Genomic DNA, 23,689 nt, shown 5'->3' on the forward strand with positions numbered 1-23,689 from the left:
CCCTTCCGAGAGCTTGGATTGACGACTGCTGAGGAGACGTCGACGACGACGATGACGACGCCGCTTGCATCTAAACAGAACGAACGGCCGATCGAGCGGGTGGACGTCATGTGTGCCCATACGGTCCATGAGTCCAAGTGGAAAACTGTCAGGAGCCTCAAGATATGTAAGGCAGCATCTTACGTAAGAACACCCAGCCAGTTCAGTCCGGCCTGGCACCAGCAGAGCGTCGTCGTATGCGCACAAGTGTAAATATTTCATTATTGTAATTACAAACGGTTGCCACCCCGTCCCGGACCAGCCACCCACGTCATCGCTTCTCGTTTACGCGTTCTGAACATTGGAAGGCACCGAAGGGACAGAGCAAACTCGGACTTCTAGAATGTGTTATCTAACAGTTTCAACCTTTGGCGCTGCAGGGTGCTCACTAAGCTTCTTTACGACGATAGCGTAGACTCACGATTCCCGACAGTTGAGTGCTTGTTCATGACCTATAGGAACTAGCGCGGCTGACCTGTCGCAGAAGAGGTCCGGGGAAGGAGCCTTGGGGTTAGCCATGAAATCATCCATGATTTTCCCTTGGAGACCATGTAGACGATGGCAACCTCGCTCGGCGACGGGTGATCAGGAAGAAATGCTCACCGAAACGGTGTTATAGGCAAAAACGTTGACAGCGATTATAAATATTGTGCCTGTTTATAGGCAAGTGTTGGATGAGCTGACGCCGAGTCCGGGGAGACCTAGAGCTGACAGGCACGAGCAGGGCTGGGGCTGATTATCAGACTTGAGTCGTGACGTGACGACAGATGGGGTGTTCGACGAAGAATAACAGGACAGAAGGGACCTCGCAATGGGTTTGCAAGAGGATGGAGAAAAATGCATCGACACTTGATTTATAATAGTGATTTATTTATTGCTCTATTGTTGCTGGTTCAGATAGACGCAGGGAACATCACAAGCCCAATTTTATAATATGGGATATTTTTTAATGGATGTGTGGTTATCATTAACCTTTTTAATTTTAGCTTATCAAAATCTCTCTCCACTCTCTTTGCTCCGTGTAGATTTCCCCAAATACTCCTCTCCCTAAGATATTACGTAATTTCCGAAAAAATCTGTAATTTGACATATTTTATGTAGCATGTAACATGTAATGCATACTTTTGTTCAGCAAAATACTTGTTTTTTTTTTGACTCCATACTTCTTTAGGCCACTTGGTGGACTACTTAAAGTTAAAATTTGAATTTCAAATTTTGACAAATTTGGTATAGAGCCTGAACGATCCTTTTAAAATGTAGAGTTCAAAAGAATTTCGATATGTTTAAAATAAGAATCTGTCTTTCAAAATCGAAAATAAGGATCTGTCTGGTGCTTGGTAAGACATACCATATTATACTCTAGCTATAGCTGTTCTTGTTAATACTTAAAAGTTACGTTTGGAAGAGTATAAGAGAGCAACAAGCACTAATACCAACCTATTTGCCCTAGATGATGAGGAGGTCAAAGTAGCAAAATGACTCAATCAGCATCTGAGGCTGGTTTCAATTCATGAGTTCATTCCTAGTGCAAGTGCTCATCTTCCGAAGCTTAGGGGCCGTCCATAAATGACGTAGCATTTTTTTACTGATTTTTGACACCCCCCTCCCCCCTCGTAGCATTTCGTCACAAATGCTGATACTCCCCCTTGAAAAATACGTAGCATATCAAGCACCCCCCTCCCCTTCTATATTTTTTTTATATTTGTTTTCCTCAGCGATTGGCTTGAAACGAAAAATTGGAATTCAGAAGTTCAATACAAAATTTGATATTACTAAAATGTAAGGATAATCTAATCTAACAGTTTGATATACAGTAGCGCTCAGAAGTAATTTGGAAAACCAGTTTCAAATAAACATATTTCCTGTAACATAATTTAGGTGTCCAGTTTCATATAGGCTGAATTGTATTATTTTTGCTGTTGTCACAATGACAAACAAGTTTACTACAGAAAATGTGAAAAAATTGATTGGATTGATGAAGCTCGTTACTGTTGAGTTAGGGTACAATATATTTTTTAGTATATTGAACAGAAATTTTGTTTTTGGAGGATTGTTTTTTTTATTATTCTTTGTTAGGAAATAGATTTCAATGAAAATGAACAACAAAATATATTAATTCTAAATGAATCTTTGTCATTATTATCCAAATTCAAATCCATTTAGCAATCAGTGGCCAGATATAGAAATGATTGCACTTGATATATCTAGAATGTTCAGAAAATTTGAGCGATTATTATACAAATTATTAATCTATAACAATATTTCAGCTGAACTTTATTATCGGCCCTCATACTAATATAAACTTACACAACCTATAATGAAACAGTTAAATAATAAAAAAATCTTTAAATTACCGAATTATCAATTAAATTGAACGATATGGCAATTTCGATAACACTCAAATCTGTTGTCCTCATTAATAGTCAGGCTTTTCATCAAGAGCATTTATACATCAAAACAAATCGATGAGTTGATTGAGTGGAGATCTCCTGCAACATTGAGTGCATAATACACGAAATAAATATCTTGTTTCATGTAATATTTGCCAAAAAGAGCATATTTTATTCTCTTGAAAACGGCTGACTTTATTACTTGTTAACAAATGAGAAAACAATATTCTTCAAGTAGTTAAAGCATTGAATTTCAATTAATTTATTAAACTTTGATTTTGTTTATTTATAAATTTATTAATTTAGACACGACTATAATGTAATATTTACATAATTATTAAAAGCTTTAAAAAATCTGTTTGATTGCGTTTATCAAGAAAATCTAAAATTTTCTAGATTTTTTTCAATCTTGTCGTATGAATGTTTTGAAACTGAATCATCATTTTAAAACCCAAGTTTATAAGTCAAACAAAAATAAAGTTTGATAAAAAATAATTGTATGCTTTTGTTCGCGCCAACGCGAAGTTTATGATGAGTTTGTCTATGAGTCCTTCCCACCCCTGTTCCATATAACCTCGAGCCGCCGCGAGTATTTCGGCCTCTCATCCCAACAACTAACAAACATCCCAATTGACCCACACACACATGCCACAGTCGTTAGTTTTGCTTGTTTCCCTTTCCTATCCTTCCGAGCGACATGATCGAGTATGTACGCAATCCAGTCGATCAGCTATGTAAAGCGTGAAGAGCACCCCAGTGAGAAGCATCGCACTTCCACCACCACAACCATCACCAGTGAGCAGACCTAATACATAGCAGGCAGTGGAAGTTTCCATCGCAACCCCACCGCTGCATATGCAATGTTTTTGGCTACCTGTCACCTATATAAGGAGATTGCATGTGCAAGAATTTATTCAGTTTTCATTCAACCTTTGTACAATTAACATCGAAGAGAAGAAATACAGTAGTAGTTAAGTGATCAAACCGCCTTTCCCTCCACCAGTGGAAGCCAATCAGCCTTTTTGAAGGCTAGAGTTGCAAGACCCCCCTCCAGTCGAGCTATCGGTCCTGTGTCCTGTTGCTCCCGGCAACAGGTGGATGGAAGATCAACAGATCTTTCCGTTCCCGCTCACCCGAGCCAAAGTCCCAGTTGCACGCCGCAACATATGGTCCTTCGAGCCGGATAGAGGAGACAGTTCCTTGAAGGCTGCAACAGCAGCAGAGTCAGTCGTCAATCAACAGATTGAGACAAATCCATTCCAATTGCTATCGCCGATAGCAATCAGCTTTCCTACCAAAGGATTGCTGTTGTTCCTGCCCGGTAGCTCGACACAAGAGCGAAAAGAATATTCCTGGTTTCCATTGGCGGAGAGGAGACGAAATTCCCCAAGTGAAGTGAACAGAGACAGTGAAAAAGTCCCGAAGTCCGAATCATTTCCACCCCGAAAGTAAGTCGCGCGCGTGTGAAGTGGTTCCAGAATGGCCGAAGTGAAAAGGCTGTTCGCCCAACGTAGCCTCGTCGAGGCAAAAGTGAAGCGGCTCCAGGAACAGTTGGTTGACAGGGATGGTACCAACCGACCAAGCTTTGCACGAGTGAAGCTTTATGTAAGTGAGCTCCAGTTTCTGTACCAAGAATACCAGAGAGTGTATGGCGAGTTGCTGTCTGCATTCCCAGCCGAGCGGTATGCAGATCTTGACGAGAATTATGAGCGCTTCGAGGACCTCCATTTTGATGTCTGCTTACTGGTGGAAACGTTGTTGCTATCCTATCCGACCACCAGTAACAGGTACCAGCACAGTAAAGCGTTATCATCCAACTATTTCGCTGCGACCACTGCGCCACGCTGGCGCACCCCGATCATACGAAGCCGATCACCGAGCCCAATGACGGAACAATCCGTTCCGATTGCAGACGTGATGAAGGAGCCAAACACGTTGCCACCGAAAGAGTTGTCCCCAGAGCAGCTGTTCCCAGCCCAAGCGAACGAGTTGAAGGTGAGCCAGTTTGCCCTCAACCCAATCCACTCCTTGCAGCCACCAAGCGCTGAAACTTCAGCCATGAAGTTAATTCCTGTGTGTGGAGCAGCCCTGGTCCGTTCCGAAGGTGATCTCGCCGAGGTCATCAAGAGCAAGTCGGCACCAATGCCGATTGTCCCGCCTTCTGTTGCTCCAATAGCTCAGAAGTGCCATCGTGAAGAAGATTCCACCCACCGTGGAAAAATGTCAACGACGTGTGAAGAGGTGACAACCGTTGCCTACAAAGACGAGTCGAACCCTCCGTGCAAGCAGACAGTTCATCAAGCGACGAACCCGATTCCAGTTCCAATCAACCTGGTTCGAACCCATCCGAAGCTGACGTCGTTCCAAAGTGCTACCGGATTTGTGCCCAAGAATCCAGTAGCAAGTTCCCAATTGTTCCATTGCGCAACCAATTCCCGTCCGGTGCTCCAGCGGTTCCCTTGTGTGAGTGGATTCCGCACAATTCCCATCAAGTTCCCGAGTGTGATCGGATTGTGTCCGGTTGCAAAGCGATTCCCATGTAGAACCAGATTCCGTCCAGCGATTCTATCCCGGTTGGCCGGATTCCATCCAACGCCGCAGCGATTCCCGTGTGTGGCCGGATCCATTCCGGCATTGAAGCATTCCTCCAACTTGACCGAATCCAATTCGGTAGTGAAGCCTTTCCAGCGTGTGTTCCCGGATGTGGCCGGATTCCCTCTGGTTATGAAGCAGCCGTCCAGTGTAATCGGATACCAGCCGGTGTCCCAGAGATTTCCAGCTGCAAGCGTGTTCCATTTGGTGGCCAAGAAGTTCCAGTGTGTGGCCAGTATCCATCTGATTCGTGAGCAGCCATCTTGTGCGACCGGACCTCGTTCGGTTCTGAAACAATTCCCGCCTAGTGTCGGATCCCATCCGGCACCAGAGAAGCCTCCAGATGTGACCGGTAGCCCTCCTCCGGTTCCCAAGCCTCCAGGTGTGACCGGTATCCCTCCGGTATCCAAGCTAGCCATGCCGTCTACAGATGCCTGCGAGATTCAAGCCGATTCGGATGTCAGCCGGCATCCCTCCGATCAGCAAGCCAATCCTGAAGATGAGCGAGATATGTCCAACAAAGCACCCGTGTCCAGTGTCAACCGGAAGCCATGCGGTATCCAAGTGGTTGCGGTGTTCAACCACGATTCCACCGATAGCGATGCCATTCCTAACAACAGCCGGAATCCATCCGGTAAAGGAGTCAACCCCGATGCCCACCGGAAAACGTCCGGTATTAAGCGAAGCCCGAAACCAGAGATTGACCAAGAAGATGATGCCGCCGGTCAACCCGACTGGTGATTCCAAGCAATCCCTTACCAAGTCCAGGCCGGAGAAACCACCAGATGAAGCCCCCATGCGACGTCGAGCCAGCGAAGCCATCCCGGAGTGCGTGTCCCGAGCGCATCCACCCAAAGATGTTCAACAAGTGGTAAGCAAGCTTTCGATTTGTGGTGTGTGCCTATTCCATATCCTGGCTCAAAGTGGTTTCCCCAGTCCACCTTTGAAGAATCCCATAGAAACATTAGTGTTGTTGAGTTTCCATTGCCAACTTGAAGTTTTGTTCCATTGAGTAAGATGTGTATCCATGTAAGATTTCCACCCACAATACAGTCCACTTGACGAGTCCTACAAGAAATGATAATTCCATCAAACGATCTTTCAAGTTTTGTGCCTTACCGAGTTTGTTTCCCTTATGTTGATTCCTTATCCTAATATGAGTATCTAGTATTGCAACAAGTAACATACGAATCCCTGTGAAGTGTTTGCCCATTAATTCCAAATTCCAAGATATGATTATTGTGATCCGTGAGTCCAAGTGAATTTTCCTCCCATTGAGTTTTTTATCGTTGAATCCTTCCCTACCAAGTTGTATGATGTATGATACCGTGCCCACTAAGAGAGTGTAGCCGATTCCCTCAAGTTACTAGTGTTCCATTTCGTGACAGTTAGATAGCGTCGTAACCAACCTTTTATCCAACCATGAATTTTACATCTGAAAGTTGTGTCCTCCTTATTTTGCCTCGATTCCTTATCCAGTGTTTGTTTAGCCCTTTCACCGAGTCAAGATAGTTCGCCAATCCTTATTGAAGCTTATGTACCCACAATGCCTAATAGTATCCAGTTATCCAAATACAGTCCACAAGTATTGACACATCCGTGTAAATCCCCAACATTTGAGTTAGTATGGCAGTCTACCATAAACTGCCCACCAATGTTTTCTTCAACACCTGTGCCCTTTGTGTAATTAAAGATTCTTTGCAGTGCCTTAAGTACAATTCCCTTTTATCTCGATTATTTCCCTTTGTGACATACAGCCACCAAAGATGACCTATTCCAGAAGTGTGGAAAGAGTTTCTTCTGCCTCAAGTGTGTCGCCAGTTGATGATTCCGTTTTGTGATCTCCTGTGAAACAAGCAGTTCCTTCCGCATGTAAGTCCGTAGTTCCTTCCATCCCTTTGAGATTATATGTTAAATCGTAGAAAGCTATTGTTTCCACCCTGACAGTCCTTATGAGTAGAGTCCCTGAGTTCCCCATCACCGTGAATTTTTGTCGTCATAACAAGTCCTCCATTGAATCCATCCCTTTACCTCTTTTGGCCGGGGAGTATGTTCGCGCCAACGCGAAGTTTATGATGAGTTTGTCTATGAGTCCTTCCCACCCCTGTTCCATATAACCTCGAGCCGCCGCGAGTATTTCGGCCTCTCATCCCAACAACTAACAAACATCCCAATTGACCCACACACACATGCCACAGTCGTTAGTTTTGCTAGTTTCCCTTTCCCATCCTTCCGAGCGACATGATCGAGTATGTACGCAATCCAGTCGATCAGCTATGTAAAGCGTGAAGAGCACCCCAGTGAGAAGCATCGCACTTCCACCACCACAACCATCACCAGTGAGCAGACCTAATACATAGCAGGCAGTGGAAGTTTCCATCGCAACCCCACCGCTGCATATGCAATGTTTTTGGCTACCTGTCACCTATATAAGGAGATTGCATGTGCAAGAATTTATTCAGTTTTCATTCAACCTTTGTACAATTAACATCGAAGAGAAGAAATACAGTAGTAGTTAAGTGATCAAACCGCCTTTCCCTCCACCAGTGGAAGCCAATCAGCCTTTTTGAAGGCTAGAGTTGCAAGACCCCCCTCCAGTCGAGCTATCGGTCCTGTGTCCTGTTGCTCCCGGCAACAGGTGGATGGAAGATCAACAGATCTTTCCGTTCCCGCTCACCCGAGCCAAAGTCCCAGTTGCACGCCGCAACAGCTTTTTTCTGCGCCTTTCTTTTTACCGACATGATTTAAAATGCTACGTCCACTAGCTACGACCCCTCCCTCCCCCTCGTCACACATCGTCACAAATTCGTGAAGACCCCCCTCCCCCCTAAAAAGCTACGTCATTTATGGACGACCCCTTATAAGGTAAACGATTCCAAATCAGTGGAGTAGCAGAACCCCTAATGTCTAAAATAAACTTCTTGCTTCTGGAATAAGAATAAACCTTTTCACAGTTGAAAAAAAAGACTGTTTTTGGTTTTTGGTTTTTTTTATTAGGGTGACCATTTCCAAAATAAGGTGACCAGAAAAATCACGATTTTGCAAAATTTTTATTTAAAAAAATCATAACTACAACTTGACCGATTTTGAAATTTTCTTGAACGAAATGAAAGCTAAAGATTTTGAAAGAAAGGAAAAATATAAAATTTCACAAAAATAGTTTTTTTTACATAAAAATATCAATAATTTCCGTTTTCTCGTGTTTTAAAAGCCTCGGGACCAAAGAGGCTAATGCTGTTTTCATTGTTTCATGAATGTTCAGAATTTTACGTTTACTGTCAAATTTTCAGCGATGCATGTTTTTTTTTAAGGTATATTAAAAAAATATTTATCAGTAATTTTTTATCGGCACACACTGTAGGTCTCAGCGAATTAGATTTTTATTTATTAAAAAATCATAACTTTTGAACATCTCAACCAATTTCAAGTCTTTTTTTTATGGAATGAAAGCTTAAGATTCCAACTTTTCAGAAAAAAGATAAAACCCCGAAAAAAAATTTTGCACGAAAAAATATAAAAAAAAACTCTAGTTTTTTAAGAAAATTCATATATTTTTTTCATGTAAAAATGTTTTTTTTTTTTCGGAGTTTTAAATTTTTTCTGAAAAGTTGAAATTTTAAGCTTTTGGTCCATGAATAATATTGGAAATCGATTGAGTTGTTAAAAAGTTATGGTATTTAAAAAAAAAAATAAAAAATCTATTTCGCTGAGACCTACAGTGTGTGCCGATGAAAAATGACTGTTTTTTTTATTTCCAAAAAGTATATCTCAAGAAATAAAAAACAAACATCGCTGAAAATTTGACAGTAAACGTAAAATTTACTGAAAGTTCAAGAAAAAATGAGAACAGCAATAGCCCCTTTGATCCCGAGGCCTTTAAAACACAAAAAACGAAAATAATTAATTTTTTCATGTAAAATAACAATTTCTGTGAAATTTTATATTTTTCTTGAAATGTCAAAATCTTTAGCTTTAATTTCGTCCAAGAAAATTGAAAAGCGGTCCAACGTCTCAAAAGTTATGATTTGAAAAAAAATTGCAAAATCGCGGATTTTCGTCACCTTATTTTGGGAATGGTCACCCTAATAAAAAATCCAAAAACACGTGTATCCTTATTTCGAATAAGGAACAAAATAGCAAATTTTCACGGAATTCGGTAACCCACTAGATCGGGTTTTCATGGAATGGCTGCATTACGATAAGGAACCGTTGCACTATGAGGCGACTCCAAACAAAATGGTAAAGATTTTGTTTCTGTTTTTACGTATTTTTTATAGTATTTCAATAAGTTTAGCATAACATTAATCGTATTTATGTATTTCCATCGTATCCGGAAGGTGCAACTAGTATTTAACCCAGTAATGAGCTACGTGCTCCTGAGAAATTAACTTGAATGTTTGAGGCAGTTCAAATGCAAATCAAAATTAGAATAGGTTGCTGTGCATAAGATTAAATAGGAGAGATGGAGTTGGAAGCCCCCCTCCTTCTAGCCAAGATTTTTCACCCTCCATTTTTTAAATATGTTGTATAAAAGTATTGTTTTATCAATCAGGTATTTTGGTGAACAATTATTTGTCTACCAGACTAACTTTTCTTTTTTAGACTAAATAACTACTGCACAAAATACTTGTTGTTAGCGTTAAAACCAAAAACAAACTCATGATTTAAAAATATTGTCCTCGTCTTTAAAATGCAAGTAAATAACATCTATAATAGTCTTCAGGAAAATACATATACCTCAGTTTAGTTGATAGAAATTGTAAAATAGCGTATGGACAGAGAATTCTCTTAAGATAGTAGTCTTTCTTTTTCCGTTGGTAAATACGCATTGAAAATATAAATAAGGTCATCGTGAAGTCATTGAAAACTTTTTAGTCCAGACTAACCTTTCTTTTTTAGACTACATAACTACTGCACAAAATACTTGTTGTTAGCGTTAAAGCCAAAAACAAACTCATGATTTGAAAATATTGTCCTCGTCTTTAAAATGCAAGTAAATAACATCTATAATAGTCTTCAGGAAAATACATATACCTCAGTTTAGTTGATAGAAACTGTAAAATAGCGTATGGACAGATAATTCTCTCCAGATAGTAGTCTTTCTTTTTCCGTTGGTAAATACGTATTGAAAATATAAATAAGGTCATCATGAAGTCATTGAAAACTTTTTAGTCCAGTTGGGTAGAAACAGTTTTTATATGGAATGATAATTTTTGGTCTGTTTTATCCATTTTTAAGTAACGAAAACAATAATTAGGTGGGTAACACTTTTAAAACAAAATTAAATGAAACATTTTGTCATTTAACAGCTTTAGCTTTCAAGCAATGATTGATTTGTATGATTTTTTTGGTTTATGATCGCAAAATAGATAATCGTAATAAACAAAATAAAATCATTTTTTACGACCTTGTTCCAAAATGACGCTCATTCACAGCTATCTGACTGCTCGTTAGATATAGTCCAACTTAGGCAAAAAACAAAATTTTTCAAATATTGCCCATCTTTTACTAATTTTTATTGACCGTGTAACCTTGACAACATACCCATTTTAAAATTTAAACAATTACCTATCCAACGGTGTATCAATTTCCAAAATTGGACCGCTATTCGCTAAGAAAAATGCATTTGTTTGAAACGCATTTTTTCTACAATTTTTACAATTTCCCTAAGTTTGATGTCTGTGGCGCAATGAGTTTTCATCACAGAGGGCTGAAATTTTGGGAATCTAAGTTTGAAATATCTGGCTATAAAATGGTATACAAGACACGTCATTCAAAACAAGTTAATTTTTCGATTTGGCCCCCATAGTGCGTTGAATGGTTCGACACTTTTTTTTTTTTTTTTTTTTTTTTTTTTTTTTTTTTTTTTTTTTTTTAATTTCTTTATTAGTATCATTCCAAACATTACATTCATTATTTCTTATATCTAGGTGTTCTGACAACACTATCATCCTAATTTGGTAAAACAAATCTAAGATTTTATTAACATTTTGTTAACAACATATTACATTTCATTTGCCGTAGCAGTTCAGATTTTTTACAGGTGAGTTGATTTCACCTGCTTATAAGAGAAAAAAAAGTTTTTAATATACTTAACCTAACTTAACCTAAACATATAACGCATTAATCGTGGCAATAGTAGATTGTAACGTTTTTTGCCTGAAATTATTGATTATTTTATTTGACATTTGTTCCAATGTTTCAACATTGGATATCCTATGTAACTCATTGGTACTATACCAGGGAGGAAGCCTCAGAATCATTTTCAAAATTTTATTTTGAATTCTCTGCAGAGCTTTCTTCCTGGTATTACAACAGCTAGTCCATATTGGTACAGCATACAACATGGCTGGCCTGAAAATTTGTTTGAATATCAAAAGCTTGTTCTTAAGACAAAGTTTTGATTTTCTATTAATAAGGGGATAGAGACATTTTACATAATTGTTACATTTGGCTTGAATGCCCTCAATGTGATTTTTGAAAGTTAAATTCTTATCTAGCATGAGTCCTAGATACTTAACTTCATCTGACCAATTTATTGATACCCCTCTCATCGTGACAACATGTCTACTTGAAGGTTTCAAATAAAGAGCTTTTGGTTTATGTGGGAATATTATTAGTTGAGTTTTGGAAGCATTAGGAGAAATCTTCCATTTTTGCAAGTATGAAGAAAAAATATCCAAACTTTTTTGCAATCGACTACAGATGACACGCAGGCTTCGTCCTTTGGCGGAGAGGCCTGTGTCATCCGCAAACAAAGATTTTTGACATCCCTGAGGTAACTCAGGTAAGTCAGATGTGAAAATATTGTATAATATTGGTCCCAAAATGCTGCCTTGGGGAACACCAGCTCTTACAGGAAGTCTTTCAGATCTGGAGTTCTGATAATTAACCTGAAGTGTACGATTTGACAGATAACTTTGAATTATTCTAACAATGTATGTTGGAAAATTAAAATTTTTCAATTTTACAATCAAACCTTCGTGCCAAACACTGTCGAATGCTTTTTCTATGTCTAGAAGAGCAAGACCAGTAGAGTAGCCTTCAGATTTGTTGGAACGGATCAAATTTGTTACACGTAAAAGTTGATGAGTAGTCGAATGTCCATGGCGGAATCCGAACTGTTCATTGGCAAAAATTGAATTCTCGTTGATGTGGGCCATCATTCTGTTCAAAATAACCTTTTCAAAAAGTTTACTGATGGAGGAAAGCAAACTGATTGGACGATAGCTAGAAGCTTCTGCAGGATTTTTGTCTGGTTTTAAAATTGGAACAACCTTAGCATTTTTCCATTTGTCAGGAAAATATGCTAATTGAAAACATTTGTTAAATATATCAACTAAAAATGATAAGCTACTTTCTGGAAGTTTCTTGATGAGGATGTAGAAAATTCCATCATCGCCAGGAGCTTTCATATTTTTGAATTTTTTAATAATAGTTCTCACTTCTTCCAAATCAGTCTCCCAGGAATTTTCGAAAACGTTCTCTTGATTGAGAATATTTTCGAACTCCTGAGTAACTTCATTTTCAATTGGACTAGTAAGTCCTAAATTGAAATTGTGCGCACTTTCAAACTGCATAGCAAGTTTTTGAGCTTTTTCGCAATTAGTTAGTAATAATTTGTTTTCCTCTTTCAATGCCGGTATAGGCTTCTGAGGTTTTTTCAAGATTTTAGATAATTTCCAAAAGGGCTTAGAGCCGGGGTCCAATTGAGAAATTTTATTTTCAAAATTTTTGTTTCTTAAATCTGCAAAACGTTTCTTGATTTCTTTCTGCAAATCCTGCCATATAATTTTCATAGCAGGATCACGAGTGCGTTGAAATTGCCTTCTCCTCACGTTTTTAAGACGGATCAAGAGTTTAAGATCATCGTCTATAATCACGGATTCAAATTTTACTTCACATTTTGGAATTGCAATGTTTCTGGCTTCAACAATGGAATTTGTTAAAGTTTCAAGAGCATTGTCAATATCAATTTTAGTTTCTAAAGAAATGTTAACATCAAGATTAGAGTCAACATACGTTTCATATATATTCCAGTCGGCTCGTAAATAATTGAAAGTGGAGCTGATAGGATTGAGAATCGCTTCATGCGATATTTGAAATGTAACAGGGACATGATCAGAATCAAAATCAGCATGAGTAACTAATTGGCTACAAAGATGACTAGAGTCGGTTAAGACCAAGTCAATCGTAGATGGATTTCTAGAAGAGGAAAAACATGTAGGGCTATCAGGGTATTGAATTGAGAAATATCCTGAAGAGCACTCATCAAATAAAATTCTGCCGTTGGAATTACTTTGAGAATTATTCCATGACCGATGTTTGGCATTAAAGTCACCAATGACAAAAAATTTTGACTTATTGCGAGTTAATTTTCGCAAGTCAGTTTGAAGCCAATTAACTTGCTGTCCAGAGCATTGAAAAGGCAAATAGGCAGCTATGAAAGTATATTTACCAAACTGTGTTTCAACAGAAACACCTAAAGTTTCAAAAACTTTAGTTTCAAATGACGAAAACAGTTGATGTTTTATACGCCTATGAATGATGATTGCAACTCCCCCACATGCCCCATCAAGTCGATCATTACGATAAACAAAAAAGTTAGGATCTTTTTTAAATTTGGATCCAGGTTTTAAATAAGTTTCGGTAATAACTGCTATATGCACGTTATTAGCTGTAAGAAAATTAAACAGCTCGTCCTCTTTACCATTCAGAGAACGAGCATTCCAATTTAAAATATTTAAATTATTATTTGGATCCATTAGAAAAACGTAATCCAATAACAATTTTATTTGTAAATTTTACACCTACTTGGACTGCTTCAGTCATAGTGGTGGCTTTGAACATTGCATCAATCATTAGATTCAATTGTTCAGTTAGAAAATTAAAATCAGAGGCAGACATATCATCTGATGATTTCCCATTGGAATTTTCGGTAGACGATGAAGCGGGGTAGGAGTTACCTGTGGCGGTAGGGTTTTTTCCATTTGATTTGAAACAAGTAGAATGGGTACTCATGGAACGAACAGGGGAAGAGTTCAAATTACCTGCTACGATATCGGCAAAGGATTTACCGTGGGTAGATACATTCGAAATTGAAAGATTCGAACGGCTACCCAACGGATTAAAATTTGTTTGTGAATGAGCATGATTATGGTCTTCCTGGTGGGTATGATTCCTAATCAAGCGATCGTTAACTGAAAAATGAGCATTGTTCGATACTCTACCAGGCAAATTCCGGAAACGACCGTTATCGTAACGGATATTATCCTTCATCTGCTTGGCACGAGCCTCAACGACTCTTTTGCGTGAAATGCATTCCCAAAAGTTAGCTTTGTGAGGGCCTTTGCAATTGGCGCATTGAAATTTTCTGGTATCTTCTTTCACAGGACAGTCGTCCTTAGCGTGAGAAGAACCTCCGCAAATCATGCATTTAGCATCCATGCGACAATTTTTTGTACCATGACCCCACTTTTGGCACCGACGGCACTGAGTGGGGTTCTGGTAATTTCCTCCAGGTTTCTGGAAATGTTCCCACGTCACACGGACATCGAACATAAGTTTAGCTTTTTCTAAAACTTTAATATTATTTAGTTCTTTTTTGTTAAAGTGAACTAAATAATATTCTTGAGAAAGCCCTTTCCGAACAATGCCAGATTGGGTTCTCTTTTTCATAATGATTACTTGGACTGGGGAAAATCCAAGTAAATCATTTATTCCATTTTTGATCTCTTCAGGTGACTTATAGTCACTTGAGAGACCTTTCAAGACGACTTTGAACAAACGTTCAGTTTTGTCGTCATAAGTAAAAAATTTGTGCTTCTTCTCTTCAAGATATCTGAGAAGAAGTTCGCGATCTTTAAGAGTTTCCGGCAAAACGCGACAGTCTCCTTTCTTTGCGATTTGGAAGGAAACCTTGATTCCCCTAATGGAGTTCAAGATCTCCTGCCTAAATCCCCCAAATTCGGAACAACTGACCACGATAGGCGGCACTCTTTGCTTCCTCACTTGAATCACAGAGCCTGGGCTAGAGGCTGCTTCGATTTGGTGTTCGGAAAATTTGTCTAGAGCATCGAACTGATTGCTCATTTCAATACAATTATTCATTTCACCCTTGGAAGAAACTTCGCATTCCGGGGAAGCGTCCTTTCTTCCATTCTTGCCACGTGTAGTGACAGTTTTAAAACCCACTTTTTTGGAAGGAAGTAGTGAATTCAGAGATTCACCCTTCCTTTTGTTAGTTGTTGATACCATGTTTAGTTAATAAACGAGAAAGACGTGACCTTCGAGAGGTTTTTTCCCTAGACGGTGTCCAAGAAGGATTACCACCGCTAGCTTTCGCCAACGGGTCCAACGAAAAATCGAAGGCACGGGTCCAAACAAGGATCGTAAAGGGATCAATAGTAGAAAAAATAGTACTGAAAAGTACTGTTTAAGTAGCACTGAAAAGTACCGTTTTTAATTTTAGCACTGAAAAGTACTGTTTGTGTAGCACTGAAAAGTACTGTTTTATTGCTTTAGGTAGTTTTTAAGAAAACTTCCAAGAGCAGAGAGAATTCGTGTACGCACAGCACGAAGGTACGATGCGCACTGTTCGACACTAAAAGTGTCAACTTACTGAAGGTTAAAGTTGTATTGAGATACTGATAGGTGACTTTTTAAGCTGAGGTTGTATGAATCGCATCACCTACCAAGGTGTATTATGATCATGTAGCTTTTGACCCCTCCCCACTAATAAACTCCTTCTTGTGACAACCATGGAGATGCCGAGTAATGGATGTCTTACTAATTATCCTTCCCTTCCGCGATTACCGTAAGCACGTCGCATGCGTCGTTGAATTCACTTAAGTGTACATTAGTGTGGGACAAAATTTAGATTATCGCTCCAGTCCACTTTTTGCATTTAGGTCCCATAACAACTGTGCAAAATTTCAGCTCGATCGGAGAAACTATATTTTAGCGCCAGCCACGGTGTCTTTGTGGAGTAACTTTATTACAAAAAAATAGCTAAGTCTGAAATTTCGAACTAAAAACAATTAGACTTTGCTCTTTCATTTGCGACCAAAATCGAAATAATCGGTCGGGGGGTCCAGAACATTTTTTTTTATTTTGTGTGAAGTATTCATGGATATGTGTTTTTGTACCGACACACATTGCGTTGAACATAGATACGGGACAAACTGCAAGATCAAACCATTTGAACACCTTGGCTTGGAAGGTAAAGTTGTTCTTGCTCAAAAGAGTTGTAATAAGCATATATGCCATATGATATACGCATAATTGCAAAACTGTCTCAAACGCCATTTTAGTTATTGTCCACGAAAAACCTTGAAAATCGTACTTAAATTGGTCATAATGATGTAAGAAGTTATTAGGAAATATTTTTAATAGGTGAAGATGCATCGATATCAAACCTCGAATTTTCAAGAGCTTGTTTGTAGATTTGTATCTTGAGAACCTGACAACCTTTTGCGTTAAACATTTTATTGATTAGTCGCCACCAGCGAGTGACCAGTGAGTTACCGGTTGTCTGCTTCTCTAGACTTGTGCTTTTGAAAATTCGAGGTTTGGCTTCTATGTATATTCACCCTTTAAACCATTGATAACCGAGTGTGTAGCTCGTTGTTATTAAGCAGAAAAACGGACCAAAATAAAAACTGTCACCGCTGGGAGACAGAGGAGGATCTTCTCTTGGTCATAGCATTGTGAAATAAAGTGTAAATCCCTTCGTTTGCTCAGTAATAACAAGCTATTGCTTTTAAGACGAGATCATAAATTATGCGAGATTTCTCTTTTTGCTCGTAGGGGATGGTACACAAATTATGTCACGCAAAATTTCAATTTTTTCGACCCCCTCCCCCTCTTTGTCACACTTTCTGTATGAGTCCTCCGATAATTTTGTAAGGCTTGTCACGCATGGCTTAACCACCTCCCCACCCCCTTGGAGCGTGACGTAATTTGTAGATGACCCCTAGATACAAAAGTGACTTATCCGCCTTTCAAACAACACAATTTCAGTTATTCGAGTTAACTAGTAGAGGGCTTCGCATGTGATAAACCTTGTTATAAGGCATGTAATATACTTGCCCCATGGTGCTGAAAAATACGCTAATTTGGATGGTATTTGAGAAGTTTCAAATCTTATATTTTTTATGTTATTTTCTTAATGGCACAGTGCTTATGAAAAGATCAGAATCTAACATCATGAGGCTAAAATGGGTTTGGGATTTTTGTACTTGTTTGCAGTACTATAACCCCATATTAACCCCTCTACCGGCAGCTTCATTTTTTCAAAATATTCAAATCGCGATAACTTTTTTGTTTCTCAATATTTTTGAAAAAAATTTCCACGACTTCTCAAAAAACTCTCTTATTTTCAGAATCTGTATCGGTTTTGAGCATTGGTCATCTATATTCGGAGATATTCCAAAATTCCTTGGGGGACCGACGCATAGCAATAACTCTCGAAATTATCTCTGACTACAGATTTTTTCTCATATTCGGTTATTCGCTTTTCAAAACTAAACTTTGATGAAAGTCTATTGCGAAGAAATTAAACAAATAGGTGTAACTGTTTTTGAGCAATGAGCTTTTATGTTTTTGGTACCACTCTAGCCGTAACGAGATCTTGAAAACTTCTTAAAATATCATATTGAATTTTTATATGGGAAGTGTCGGTCCCCATAGGAACACTGAAATATTTTTAAAACCAGTTGACCAATGGTCAATACCGACATAGATTCCAAAAGTAGAAGTTGTGAAAAAATGGTGGAAACATATAGAGAAACAAAAAAGTTATCGCGATTCAAATATATTTTTGTGCTGAAAAAATGCAGCTGCCGGTAGAGGGGTTAAGCTAAATAATAGCAAACAAACTCATGAATATCTCTTCTGCTATCTGTCGAATTGAATTTCTCTCTTCAGCAAATTTCATTATTATGGTTTGAAGAATGAGCTTTTACAATGGGATAATAAGTTTGTACTTACATTAAAGTACAAGCGTGTTTGGAACATATCTCAAAATTTCTTCATAGTAATTTCCATATAAACCTACATTGTCTTTGGGCCACCTTAAATCACCACCTAGAAAGCTGCAAATTTCAGAGAACACTATTTTTATAGTAAGGATAGTAAGGAACATATGTGAGATTGAATTCTCAAACATTTTTTAATTTTGAACCGCCCTAATGTACATAAACACATAGATAGGCAAATTCAAACATAAGTGCAAGTCTCTCGAAATCAAACAAAAAAAAAATACTCTGGATCCCCCGACCGATTATTTTGGTTTTAGCAGCAAATGAACGCGAGAAACCTAGACTTTATTGTGGAGAAGTTTCAGACTTACCTATTTTTTTGTAAAAAACTTGTTCTACGAAACACACCGTGCCAGCCGTTCAAAGTTTGTATGGGATTTACTATGGGAAAACTTACTTTTACAAAGAAAAATCGGCAGAGGTCGCCCATTGACCTCTATAAAAATGAACGCAGACCTCGATTGGTATTTCTACGATGAAGAATATTGCCGAAGACCGCGAAACAATCCGACACTTGTGAAAAAAGTTGTTTTCAAAATTTTTATGGAGGTCAACGGGCGACCTCTGGCGATTTTTCTTTGCAAAAGTAAGTTTTCCCATAGTAAATGCCATACAAACTTTGAACGGCTTTGAACGCTAAAATATAGTTTCTCCGATCGAGCTGAAATTTTGCACAGTTGTTATGGGACCTAAATGCAATCCAAAAAGTGGACTGAAGCGAGAATCTAAATTTTTCATATAACCGTGTCCCAGGCTAGTGTACATTGAAGATGGAAATCATCAGCTACCTTTGTTGATTCCTTGTCCAACTTAGTCTATCACGGAGTAGCAACTACGGATTATATGGCCATCTATGAGAATGCTAATCTTTGAACGTCTTGCAAATTAGGTTGGCAGCTTATAGAAATATAATTTACTCATGACGGCTTAAGAATATCTGGGAACAACTTGAGAATCGCTGAAAACCCCTTGAGATCACCTGGATAGTCCTTTGAAGTTTCATTTATCCTCAGAAGATTAGTTTTGAGGCTGCGAATATAATTATTGACATATTGAGACCGCTACATTACAAGGTTAATTTGGGCATTTTTATATCGCGAAAAAAAAAACATAAAGATAGTTTTTGCCCTTGGAAAAAGAGACAATTTTCGGCCGATGAGATTTAAACCCAAGACCCTCAGCTTGCTCTGGTTGAGAAGCTGCCCGTTCACTGCTTTAGGTATTCGCGTTATCTGTCCAGTACTCAATATTTGAATCACAAGGCTTCTAAACCATTTGTAATTCAACAATCATGACCTTCAACATCTACTCAAAACAGGTCCCATGCCAACCGATTAGTGTCGATTCTATGCCCTACAGCTCATATATGCCGCAAAAACGTTCCGCTCACGTGTGTGACTCGGTCAGTATGCTGCACTTGTTGCAATTCGCGACCCTCACCAAGTGTCACCACTTGAATGGGTCTGATCTATCCACACAGAGCTTCAGCATCAGAACATGAAAGGCTTCCCCACGTACCCTCAACCTCATACACCATCTTGTTTGATGTCGTTCCGATCGATATTATTATTGTTGTAACCGGTACTGATGCCATTAATGTGCTCTCTTAGAGTCTCTTGTATCCACTTGACAGGAAAGAACCCTCTGTTCTGCTGCAAACCATGCTTGCATCTCATCTATGCGAAACATGTAGGACGTTTTATTTTATACATTCATGCAGCTATTTAGCACTGTGCTTCTTGTCGCACAGTGGTCCAGATAAAAAAAAAACATTTCAGAAATTATGCGTTTGTAATATTCTACAAAATTTTCTTGTGATGAGTGTAGTGGTGGGGGGCCTTCCTTAGCCGAGTGGTTAGAGTCCGCGGCTACAAAGCAATGCCATGCTGATCTTTTCGTAATGGAAATTTCCTTGACTTCCCTGCATAGAGTATTATCGTACCTGCCACACGATATACGAATGCGAAAAAATGGCAACTTAGGCAAAGAAAGCTGTCAGTTAATAACTGTGGAAGTACTCATAAGAACACTAAGCTGAGTAGCCGGCTCTGTTCCAGTGGGGACGTTAATGCCAAGAAGAAGAAGAGTGTAGTGGTACTTGTTTTACAATTGCAGACCTTATTTTGAACATAAATTTGCATACTGGAATGCTGAATGTAAAAATGACTAATCGACCAGAAACACTTAGAGATCATGATTTAACGCAGTGGATTTTTGCCACAATTTTAGAAAACTGGACCTCTGTGTGTCGTCATTTGTGCCTAACCTGAAATACGACGACAAACGGCTTCTGCTGCTGCTGCGGCTGCAGAAGATCGCTGTTACACGCGATCGTCCTTAGAGTGTTGTGTGTGCCATTAAATAAACATGATGTTGCATCATTACAAGCCGGTGTGGTACGTCGGATGATGACAAGTAGAGGATAAATAACAATGAATGCACATATCATTTAATGAAGTCGGTCCGTCATCACCCGTCGTGGTTCTAAAAATGCCAACTCGTGTCGAGTTCATTAATAGAGGAGGGACTCCGAGGAAAAGAACATAGCTCTGATTTATATGTCAATTGATTCAAATTGATCATTTCCACTTTTTTCCACGATGGGAACTTTCATCAGAATCATTAGTCTCATTATAACACAAGTAGAGTGTCAAACGGAGACTCACGCTTCTCGTTGATTAAGTGTCTAATAGACCTGTACACATTTGAAAAACAGTTTTCGGATTCTTAAATCTATACTAACATACTAGAAAAAGTATCTAGTCCAAGTTACAGCTGATTTTATTAAGGTAAATCACTTCGGTTTATGTTTTTGGGCTAGTTACAAAATTCAAAAATTTATAACACAAATAAATCTTAAACTTTCTTTTTATTTCTTTTAAATTTCTCAATGTGATTTTTGCAAGTTAAATTTTTATCTAACATAAGTCCTAGATACTTAACTTCATCCGATACATGGGAATAATATGAGTTGAAATTTGAATTTTTGAACAAAGATTTTTGACATCCCTGAGGTAACTCAGGTAAGTCAAACAACTTTGAATTATTCTAACAATGTATGTTGGAAAATTGAGGTTTTTTTAATTTTCCAATCAAGCCTTCATGCCAAACACTGTCGAATCCTTTTTCTATGTCTAGAAGAGCAAGACCAGTAGAATAGCCTTGAGATTTGTTGGAACAAATCAAATTTGTTACACGTAAAACTTTATGAGTGGCATTGGCGAAATACGAACTGTTGATTGGCAAATATTGATTTTTTGTTGATGTGGACTATCATTCTGTTCAAAATGACCTTTTCAAAATGTTTTCTGAAGAAGGAAATCAAACTGATTGGACGATAGCTAGGAGATTTTGTTTAAGTGGACATTCCTAGTGTCCAAGTATCAGACTCCAGCAACGCGTCGTTTCCCTGTGAGAAGTATCGAATATCCGAAACCAAAAAAATCAAGCAAAGTAAACAACTTCAAAACGGAAAACCTGTTTCAATTGCCCCACTTTTGGACGACGACGACAATGACAAGCATCATCGTCGTCCCGTTTGATAACACACGTGTCCCTTCGCTATATCGTAGTCTCGAACTCGACATGACCTGCATAAAGGAAGGTTCGTCGTACACCTCTCCGTTCTGGATTGAACCAGCAAGCAGCACAACAACGAATCACGAAAAGAGTCGTCGTCTGGCGTTTCGTGTGTTGACTCTGGCCATTGTCAACATATTCCGCTTGCTGTCCCGGCACTGACTGGCCAGGGCACCGGATTTTGGTTTCCCGCCAAAATCCCTGTCGTTGCGTTGCTGCTTTGTGGCCCAGGTGTGCACGATGGGGATTCAAAGCAGAAATGCAAGAATCGGGACCACAACACAACCGGGAGCAATCAACTTTCGTTCGTCTGATGAGGCTGACCTGATGATAGCGTGGATCTAGGGTGGTGGTTGGTGTTATGAACATATGATTTAAATTTTAATAAAATAGAAAGGAAATCTCTATTTTTGATTTACTGTTTTTCGTAATTCAGATATAGATTTTTTTCTTCACTTTTCTAGTTGTTGGATTTTTGTCTACGAATTTCTTCAGGATCACCTTACTTAATAATTAGACGACCGATGTTCTTCTATGTGCATTTGTTTCTGAAATTGTTGAACGTGTTTGTTCAACTAGAAGCTGAGATTATTTAACAACCCCCTGCAGAAATCCTAGGAGGAATTTGCGGAGAAATTTTTTGAGGCTTCTTTTCAGATAATCTTTTAAAATATCTCAGGAAAACTCTAAGTCGAACCATAAATTGAATTATTGTAGGACTCCTAAATAAATTTCTTGAGAAATTCGTAGATAAAAAAACTCTCCAATCCTTGGAAGTATTGCGGACTGGTTCTAGGAAAAATCTGAGCAGTCCTCGAGTTTTTTATAGGACATTGCACTTTTCTCATGATAATTGTTAAAATATGTAAAATGGATATCTACCACCATTTTTGAACTCATATGGCCTAACGACCCTTACGACCTAATGATACATTATATTAGTATAGATGTCCGGGGCCTTCCTTAGCCGAGTTAGAGGTTAGAGTCCGCGGCTACAAAACAAAGCTATGCTAAAGGTGTCTGGGTTCGATTCCCGGTCGGTCCTGGATCTTTTCGCAATGAAAATTTCCTTGACCACCCTGGGTATAGAGTATCATCGTACCTGCCACACGATATACGAATACGAAAATGGCAACTTTGACAAAGAAAGCTCTCAGTTAATAACTGTGGAGGTGCTCATAAGAACACTAAGCTGAGAAGCAGGACAGAGCCTGGAGTGAGGACGTTAATACCAAAAAGAAAAAGAATAAAATGTCCTACTAAACTATTTTTGGACCGACTCGCTTTGCCTATAACAAGTCCCTCCACCCTACTTTATAAACCCCTTCAATCTCAAAACCCACAAAAGCGGCATGATGTACGCACCAGAGTTCGTTGTACCCTTTTCCAGCGTCATCGTTTAAGTCGGTTATCCACCGGCGCGTTGTTGTCTTCACCGTCTGTCGTGCTCGTACATAGTAAAAGCCAGCATCAGCAACGGATCTCGAGTTAAGTTAAAAGTTCTGTCTTCCACCAAGAAGTGGGGCCCACGAAAACAACCAACGACTACGGACCTCAGAACGATGGTGGAAAGTGTGGCCCTTCCAGGTTTGTGGACGAGAGAAAGGGGGTTTAAGAGGGGGCACACATGGAACTAAACTTGTTTCTCTTCGACGTAAAGCCCAAAAACGAACTCTCGACTGCATCATCATCATCATCATCCTCATTGCTGCAGTCGTGATCGTGGTCGTCTTCCCGCCAAATGGTCGGTGAAGAATGAAGAAGAGTGCTAGAATAAGAAAATAAGATTAAGAGAAAAAAAGGAACATCTCAAGTCAAAGTTTGAGACACTTGTGCCTTTCGTGCCTCACGCAAATGCTGCGGGTCATCGGCGTAGTCAGGATTTTCGTCCCCCTCCTGATGAACTCCTAAAAAAAAGACACGAACACCGTCTTCAGCCATTTAGCTGCACAGACTGTAACTTAACACTAGACAATGGACAAGCATGCTCCAATGGTACAGCCGAGAAACATTCCTCACGAAAAGTTTCAATGGCTGCAGCGGGAATCG

At 39.0% G+C, this 23,689-nt stretch overlaps 1 protein-coding gene across 1 annotated transcript in view; it reads left to right on the top strand.

The window, feature by feature from the left end:
- Window positions 1-23,689, top strand: part of LOC110677859 (cell death protein hid) — a 305,227-nt gene that overhangs the window by 160,067 nt on the left and 121,471 nt on the right. The gene's annotated exons all lie outside the window — the stretch shown is intronic.

This window comes from Aedes aegypti, chromosome 3, assembly GCF_002204515.2.
Source record: "Aedes aegypti strain LVP_AGWG chromosome 3, AaegL5.0 Primary Assembly, whole genome shotgun sequence".
Lineage (NCBI taxonomy): Eukaryota > Metazoa > Arthropoda > Insecta > Diptera > Culicidae > Aedes > Aedes aegypti.